The sequence below is a fragment of the Cherax quadricarinatus genome, chromosome 4 (assembly GCF_038502225.1).
Source record: "Cherax quadricarinatus isolate ZL_2023a chromosome 4, ASM3850222v1, whole genome shotgun sequence".
NCBI classification, from domain to species: domain Eukaryota; kingdom Metazoa; phylum Arthropoda; class Malacostraca; order Decapoda; family Parastacidae; genus Cherax; species Cherax quadricarinatus.
In genome coordinates this window covers 19,224,268-19,231,482 of record NC_091295.1, presented here as the reverse complement: position 1 = coordinate 19,231,482, position 7,215 = coordinate 19,224,268, and the positions used below count along the sequence as shown (strand labels likewise).

Here is a 7,215-nt window from a genome sequence, read left to right as displayed (position 1 = left end):
CCCATACAAAAGTGTTGGTACTACTATACTCAAATGCATTCCTCTTTAACATCCAGTGATAAACTTCTTTCTAGAGTCAACATTCCAGCTACATTACCTCCATCATCTACTGTAAGATTCATCTCATCTTACATAAACCCATCTGTCAACACATTCACTCTCCCACATTCAAATACTATACACTTATTTCCTTTATAATCCTTTTCTTTTACTCTGTGTCCAGCTTTTCATTTCCTAGACTTCTTGCTGTCATTACCTTGCTCTTTTCTATGTCTAACTGCAACTTTCTTCTTTTACACACTTTCCCAAACTCCTCCATCAACCTCTGCAATTTGTTTTATGAATATCCCAAAAGCATTTTCTCAAGTTTAAAGGGAGAACTTAAATGAGGTACTTAAACTGAAGTTTGCCTGTTGACCAAAAATGAGTTAACATCAGCAAACTTGAAGCCTTGCTACTTACAAACATTTACTGCTAAAGAATTATATTTATGCTCTATAGAAAAAATTAAATTTACAACAATGTGCAACTTTCTAAAAGCTCTGATGAAGATACTGACATTAAAATCACAAGAAAAAATTTTTTTTAGTCAAATCTGGATAAATACCTTAATACAGTAAATTGTCGGTTAACATGCCACTTGTTGAAAATTTTTCGTGTTAACACTGTTGCAAAATATGGAATATTTTTGGTGAGCATGTTGTATTAATCAGTTTACATGGCAAAGTACAATATTTTTTTCCTTTAACACATAGGTCATCTCCCACCAAGACAAGGTGACGTGAAAAAGAAAACTCGAAAGTGTTGCTTCTTTTCATATTTAGTAATTAATACAGGAAAAAGGGTTACCAGCCCCTTGCTCTTGGCATTTTACTTGCCTCTCACGACACACATGGCTTACGGAGGAAGGATTCTTCTCCACTTCCCCATAGAGAAGTACAATATATGTGAGGGGAAAATGTGACACATACCTGGTTCTTTTCCCTTTGTTTTATGGAGAGCCTGCGGGTGAGTCCATTGTCTTACTGGGGAGGTCTTCTTAATGTACACACCCTCCCTCGCCTCAGTGCTCTATTTATATGCATCCGATACAATACCTTGGCCACATGCCTCCACCATACTGCATGTCTCCATCCATTCCCTGCCACACACCACCTACTCGTACAACACCTTTCCCCCAATGAAGACGGTGGGCCTTCCAGGCCACACGCCTTTGCTGCATATCCAACAACCTTACCCATACTGGCCACACCCCCCCTTTCCCTTTGCTGCACACCCAGCAGCCTTACTCATACCACCCAGAAACCCCACCCATACCTTCACCCACACCAATCAAACCAGCAACCTCCACCCATGGATTTAAGCTTTGAAATCATAAATCTTAACAATAACAAGGACAGTAATAGGTATAGTGGAATAACAGAAAGGAGCAGGAAGGGTAAAGAGAAAGGAGAGTCCTTAAATGCATACACCAACCATCCGACTTACGACCTGCTCGACATACGACCATTCGACTTACGACCTTGTTTTCTATGCCAAATTTCTGGGAAATAAACAACTGTTTGTGTTGTACACAGTGTTTATCCTAAACCTTACAGTATAAAATACAGTACTAACAGCATAAAAAGTAAAGTAAAAAATGAAATACCAAAATAAAACAATAAAATAAAGTCATTACAAAAATGTGAATGATGGTGAAAGCTTTTCTTTTTCGGGCCACCCTGCCTTGGTGGGAATCGGCCAGTGTGATAATAAAAATAATAAAAAAAAAATGTGATGTTGATATTCAGTAGTAAGGTTCGACTTACGTCCATTTCGACTTACGACTGGTTTCTCGGAACCGAACTCGACTGTAAGTCGGATGGTACCTGTATTACACAAATAGTTGTAGTACTAGGAATAAGATGGACAAGTTGAGATTAGTTGCTAGTGCAGGTAAAATTGATGTACAGTAGACCCCTCCGTTTTCGTCGATCTCCATTATCGCTGATTCTGGTTTTGGCCGACTTTTCTCGCTGATTTTTTGCTCCGTTTTCGTCGATTACCTCAGTTTTCATCGATCGTACGGAACCTGTCCAGTGCCGAGCGCGCAGACAAAGCTGCCTCCCAAGCCATTCTCAGTCAGTGTAGCGTTGTTTCTCGGTGAGTGAACATATCCTGCCTGTCATACTAAACATTCTGTAATAATCCATTGTTTTTGCCACTTGTTTCTTGTGTGTGACTGCTAAATAAGTCACCTTGGCCACAAAGAAAGCTCCTAGTGACAGTCATTTGGTAAAGAAAGTGAGAAACACTGTAGAAATGCAAAAAGAAATCCTAAGAAAATATGATAATGGCATACGCATTGCTGAACTCGGCAAGATGTACGGGAAGTCGCCATCAACAATCAGCTTCACTGTGGCAAAAAGAAAAGAAATCATGGAAGCTGCTGTTGCGAAAGGGGTGAATGCGATAACCAAACAGAGATCCCAAACAATTGAAGAAGTAGAGAAACTGTTGTTGGTGTGAATCAGAGAGAAAGGGTTAGCAGGAGATAGTGTTGTGCAGTCAATTATTTGTGTAAAGGCAAGACAGTTACATGACAACCTCTTAAAGAAACTGCCTGAAACAAGTGCTGATGTAGGTGAATTTAAGGCCAGCAAAGGCTGGTTTGAAAAATTCAAGAAGTGAAGTGGCATACACAGTGTTGTAAGGCACGGTGAGGGTGCCAGTTCAGACAAACAAACGGCGGAAAAATTTGTGCGGGAATTCAAATGTTATGCAAAGGCTGAAAAATTCCAACCACAACAAGTGTTCAACTGTGATGAAACAGACCTGTTTTGGAAGAAAATGCCAAAGAGGACCTACATTACACAGGAGGAAAAGGCACTCCCAGGACACAAGCCTATGAAAGACAGGCTAACTCTCTTGTTGTGTGGTAATGCTAGTGGGGATTTCAAAGTGAAGCCTTTACTGGTGTATCACTCTGAAAATCCCAGAGTGTTCAAGAAAAACAGTGTTGTCAAGAGTAAATTGTGTGTGATGTGGAAGGCAAACAGTTGGGCATGGGTCACAAGGGAAATTTTCCTGAAATGGTTTAATGAAGTGTTTGGCCCCAGTGTGAAAAAATACCTCCAGGATAAGAAACTGTCACTCCAGTGCCTCTTGTTAATGGACAATGCTCCTGCTCATCATCCAGACTTGGAAGACCATTTGTCTAAGGAATTCAGTTTTGTAACAGTGAAGTTTTTGCCTCCTAACACCACTCCTCTCCTCCAGCCCATGGACCAGCAAGATCACTGCAAACTTCAAAAAACTGCACACCAAAGCAATGTTTCAGAGGTGCTTTGACATAACCTCAGACTCTGAATTGACCCTAAGAGAGTTCTGGAAGAATCTCTTCAATATCTTATACTGCATAGGCCTTACAGATAAGGCTTGGTAGGGAGTGACTTCCAGAATGATGAACTCTGCTTGGAGAAAATTGTGGCCAGATTGTGTCCAAAAGAAGGATTTTGAAGGGTTTGAGGCTGACCCTGTCAACCCTACACCTGTTGTGCAATCAATTGCGGCACTGGGGAATTCCATGGGGTTGGATGTGAGTTTGGAGGATGTGGAAGAGTTGGTGGAGAGCCACAATGAAGAGCTAACCACCGATGGGCTGCAAGAGCTTTATCTGCAATAGCAACAGACCACAGCTGAAGAAATTGCTTCAGAGGAGAAGGAAGAGAGATGGAAGGTGCCTTCTTCAAAGATTAAGGAGATCTGTGCAATGTGAACTAAAGTACATTCATTTGTGGAGGAACATCACCCTGAGAAAGTTGTTGCAATCTGTGCTGGTGACTTTTACAGTGACAATGCCATGTCTCATTTTAGGCAAATCTTAAAGAGATGCCAGAAACAGACCTATCTGGACAGATATCTTGTGTGACAGGGGTCCACTGACTCTCAAGCTGGTCCTAGTGACAGTAAAAAACTAAGGAGGGAAGTGACCCCAGAAAAGGACTTGGTATCTAGAGTCGTTATGGGGGGGAATTTCCCTTCCAAACAATAACCTATCTTCCCTCTCCCCTTCTCCCTGTCTTCCTTCCAGCAACAACAGCCATCAATAAAGGTAAGTGTCATGTTTAATGTTCATTCTTTTCTGCATGTGAATATCTTTAAGGTAAAAAAAATTTTTTTGTTGATACTTCTGGGTGTCTGGAACAGATTAATTCCATTTACGTTATTTCTTATGGGGAAAATGGTTTCGGTTTTAGCCAGTTTCAGTTTTGGCTGATGGCTCAGGAACGGATTAAACATGAAAACCGAGGGTCCACTGTACGTATTTGCCATAACCGAGACGTGGTTCAATACAAAAAATCGAGACATGCCTGCTGAATGTCACATAAAGGGTTTTAAATTGTTCCAAGTAGACAGAAGTATCGGGAAGGGGGGTGGGGTGGCACTGTATGTCCGAGATCGCTTGAACTGTTCCATAAAAAAGGGTATAAAATCTGAAATAACACAGAGTCTCTCTGGATAGAATTTTCAGAGGGGCATGAAAAATTGATTTTAGGTGTGATATGCCATCCCCCAAACTTAGATACGGACCAAGGGAGACTACTATGGGAGGAAATTGTTAAGGCCACAGTGCACCATAATGTAGTAATTCTAGAGGACTTCAACTTTAGTCAGATTGATTGGAATTTCAGTTTGTGACAGAACCTACAACGGGAAATAACCTGCTTGACTTGGTTCTGGCAAACAAGGAAACCCTTGTTAATAATTTAAAAATTACAGAGGAACTCAGCACAAGCAACCACAAATCAATTACCTTTAGCAGAGATAACTCAGTAACGGTCTCAGATTTTCGCTTAGCAGATTACAATGGGCTTAGAGAACACCTGTCATCTGTGGATTGGGGTAACAAAGAGAGCTATCAATATGAGAGTTTTCTGAACACCATACATGCTGCCCAAAAAACACTTATCCCGTATAAAGAAATTAGATCGAATAGAAATGACCCAAAATGGGTGAATAATAGGCTCAAATATCTTTTAGGGCTGAAGAAAGGAATTTATAGGCATATCAAAAGAGGTGAGGGTCATCTTATGAATCAGTATATTGACATTAAGAGGGATGTTAAAAAGGGGATAAGAAAAGGTAAATGGGACTACAAAATTAAAGTTGTTAGGGATCTGAAAACTAACCCAAAAAGTTTTTTTCCAGGTGTACAGAACAAAAGTTAGAGAAAAGATAGGTCCCCTAAAATAACTAAAGGCATCTTACTGACAAAGAGAATGAAATGTGCTTGATTTTTAAATAATTATTTTCTCTCGGTTTTTACACAGGAAGACACTAACAATATCCCAGTAATTAATTTTTATAGTGGGCCTGAAGAAGATAAATTATGTAACCTCACAGTCACTACTGAAATGGTTATGAAACAAATAGACCGACTGAAACAAAATAAATCGCCGGGTCCTGATGAGCTTTTCTCAAGGGTTCTTAAGGACTGCAAAATAGAACTCTGTGAACCATAAACTAATATTTTTAATTTATCTCTTCAAACAGGTGTAGTGTCTAATATGTGGAAGATGGCTAATGCAATTCCTATTTTTAAAGCAGGGGACAAGTTGTTACCATCAAATTACCACCCAATAAGCCTAACCTCAACTGCAGGCAAATTACTAGAGTCAATTAGAGCTGATAATATAAGAAACCAGCTTGATAGGCATAATCTGATTAATGATACTCAACATGGATTCACCAGGGGCCATTCCTGCCTAACTAACTTATTAACTTTCTTCAGTAAGGCTTATGAGGCCGGTGATCATGATAAAGAATTCGATATTGTTTATTTAGATTTTAGTAAGGTTTCTGATAGAGTACCACATCAAAGACTGTTAAAGAAAGTGGCTGCTCATGGCACTGGGGTAAAAATGCTGTCATGGATCGGGTCATGGTTCACTAATAGGAAGCAGAGTGTGCGCATAAATGGGGTTAAATCTGAGTGAGGATCTGTAACAAGTGGCATTCCACAGGGATCAGTTTTAGGCCCATTTTTGTTTATAATATACAGTGGACCCCTGCATAACGATCACCTCCGAATGCGACCAATTATGTAAGTGTATTTATGTAAGTGCATTTGTACGTGTATGTTTGGGGGTCTGAAATGGACTAATCTACTTCACAATATTCCTTATGGGAATAAATTCGGTCAGTACTGGCACCTGAACATACTTCTGGAGTGAAAAAATATCGTTAACCGGGGGTCCACTGTATATAAATGACCTTGACGAGGGAATTACTAGTGACATAAGCAAATTCGCTGATGACACGAAGATAGGTAGGATAATCGATTCAGATGCTGATGTCTCGGAACTTCAGGAGGATTTAGACAAACTCAATTCGTGGTCAGAAAAGTGGCAGATGCAGTTCAATGTAGATAAATGTAAAGTTCTAAAGTTCAGAAATGTTCATAACCCTAGCACCTACCAGCTTAATAATGTTGAACTCAGCTGTACAGAATGTGAAAAGGATTTGGGGGTTATGGTAAGCAGCAATCTTAAACCAAGACAGCAGTATCTAAGCGTGTGTAATAAGGCAAATAGATTGCTGGGATTTATATCGAGAAGTGTTAGCAACAGAAGTCCAGCAGTTATACTACAGCTTTATACATCATTATAGGTCAAAACCTTGCCAATAATATCCCAAGCTCAGATACCCCACCAAATGACTACCTCACTGGCAACTACCCGAACACACTGTTCCTAGCTCCGACTAACCCATACGAAGTCTCCCTTATTATCAACGCACTGAAAAACAAGGCAGGAGATTTAAATACCTTACCACCCTTTATATACAAAAAAGCGTCACAAGTACTATCACCAATCATTGCAACACTCTTTAACAAATCCATTGAATCCTCCACCTTCCCTACAGTTCTCAAAATAGCAAGGGTCACCCCGATCCATAAAGGAGGAGACCAAACAGAGTTGAATAACTATAGGCCAATATCCAATTTACACCCTCTCTCAAAAATCTTCGAAAAATTAATTCATAAACGAATCCACTCCTACCTCATCTCCCATAACATTCTCAACCCCTGCCAATTTGGATTCAGGCCTAATAAAAATACTAATGATGCTATTATACACATGCTAGAACATATATACACTGCAATAGAGAAAAAAGAAGTCCCACTGGGGATCTTCATTGACTTACGTAAAGCTTTTGATACAGTTGACCATG

At 39.9% G+C, this 7,215-nt stretch overlaps 1 protein-coding gene across 8 annotated transcripts in view; it reads right to left on the bottom strand.

The window, feature by feature from the left end:
* The window catches only part of LOC128684165 (TBC1 domain family member 31), a 132,138-nt gene that overhangs the window by 26,232 nt on the left and 98,691 nt on the right, over positions 1-7,215 (bottom strand). The gene's annotated exons all lie outside the window — the stretch shown is intronic.